Here is a 2027-nt window from a genome sequence, read left to right on the forward strand (position 1 = left end):
GAAGAAAATAAAGAAGAGATTAGGATGATAATAGGTGGTGATTTCAATGCGAGAACAGGAGACAGAGGAGGAAGGGAATGGGCAGAAGAGAAAGGAAGAAAACCCAAAGATAAGGTACTAAATGGGGAGGGAAAAAAGTTGTTAAAGAGCTTGGAGGGGTTGGGATGGTATATCTTAAACGGGAATATAGAAGGGGATGAAAAAGGAGAATATACACGCTCAGGAAGTGAAAGGGGAACGGTAATTGATTATGTGATAGTGGATGATGAGGTAAGAGAGAGGGTTAAGAAACTAGAAGTAGGAGAATATATTCATTCGGATCACTTTCCCTTAATAGTGACATTAGAGGGACAAAAAAGAAATAGCAATATGAGTAAAAGGGGAGCAAATGTAAAAAGTGTAGGAAAAGGGGATTGGTCAAGGGAAGGAAAAGAACAGTTTAGAGAAAAAATAAGAAATATCAAAATGGGAGAGGGAAATGTGGACGAGGAGATGGAAAAAACGATAGGAGAAATAAAAATTGGATTAGAGTGCACAAATAATAATGAAGTTAGTAGAGGGGGGAATAGAAGTGAGTGGGATGAGGACTGCAAAGAGAGAAAAAAGGAGGTCAGAAAGGAATTAAGAAAATGGAGAAAAGAAAAAAGTAATGGGGAAGAATATAGAAAAAAAAGAAAGAGTATACTGAAATGTGTTATCAAAAGAAAGAGGAAGAGAATAAAAGGTTTGAGGAAGAGGCGCAGAAGGCTAGGACGGAAGAAGAGGTATGGAAGGTAGTAAATAGAGAAAGGAAAAGAAGAAAAAGAGTAAATCAAGATATTGAAATGATAGAATGGAAGAAATATTTTTTGGATTTGCTAGGAGGGGTAGAGAGAAAAGTTGTAAAGGGAGGAAAATATGGTAGAGAAAGAGACGAGGAAGAGGAAATTTCAAGGGAAGAAATAGTTAAAGTTTTAGGAATAATGAAGGATGGAAAGGCACCTGGTATAGATGAGATCCAAAATGAAGTATGGAAATATGGATGGGAGGAACTAGAGGAATGGGCATGGATAATGTGTAATGGAGTATGGAGAGGAGAGGGGTGGTCAGAGTTATGGAAAGAAGGAGTAGTTATACCAATAGTAAAGAAAGGCAAGGGAGAGGAGGTTAAAGATTATAGGGGGGTGACGTTGATGCCAACACTGTATAAAGTATATGTAACTATTTTGTCGGAGAGATTGAAGATAGAAGTTGAAGAAAAAAAGATCGAGTCGCAGAATCAGACAGCTCATGTAAGAGAAAGGATAAAAAAAGCAGCAGGGGTAATAAAACAGATATGGGAAATAGGAAAACGGAGGTTCAAAAAAAATTGGAGAAGGAGAATGTGGTTATTTGATACGCTGGTATGGCCGGTTTTAGGTTATGGAGCAGATATATGGGGATGGAAAGAAAGGAAAGATATTGAGAGTTTACAAGAAAGGTATATAAGGTGGACACTAGGGGCAGAATGGAGGACGCCAGGATATATGGTGAGAGAAGAAGCGCAAAGGGATAAGTTAAGTATTAGAGCGGGTAAGAGGGCATGGAAATTTGAGACAAAGCTGAGGGAGGGAAAGGGAGGGGAGTTGACGAGAAAGTGTTTGATGGCGGTAGACGAGAGGAGAGGGAGGGCGATCGAATTAACGAGGTGGGAAGAAGAAAGGAGGGAGTTCTTTAATGATAGAGAAATAGAAGACGGCACTGGAGTAAAATATGAAGAATTGGAAAAAAGGGAGAGGGAAAGACAATTAACAGAAAGAGGGGGGGGGGCGATTGAGGAATCAAAATACAATAAATGGTATAAGATGATAAAAAAGGAAGGGCTGCCAAAGTATTTAGAAAAGGGATGGGGAGAGAGAAGGTGGACCAGAATAGCAACATTTAGACTGGGAAACGAGGTAAGGGATGGGATGTACTGGGAAAAAGAAGAGAACAGAAGGTGTAGAATATGTGAATGGGAGGAGGAAACATGGGAGCATGTATGGGAAGGATGTAGGAGAGGAATGGAA

General features: G+C 39.6%; 1 protein-coding gene across 1 annotated transcript in view; it reads right to left on the reverse strand.

Moving 5' to 3' along the window:
* The window catches only part of LOC117171159 (voltage-dependent T-type calcium channel subunit alpha-1H-like), a 1009801-nt gene that overhangs the window by 708405 nt on the left and 299369 nt on the right, over positions 1–2027 (reverse strand). The window lies entirely within an intron of this gene.

This window comes from Belonocnema kinseyi, chromosome 4 (genome assembly GCF_010883055.1).
Source record: "Belonocnema kinseyi isolate 2016_QV_RU_SX_M_011 chromosome 4, B_treatae_v1, whole genome shotgun sequence".
NCBI classification, from domain to species: Eukaryota; Metazoa; Arthropoda; class Insecta; order Hymenoptera; family Cynipidae; genus Belonocnema; species Belonocnema kinseyi.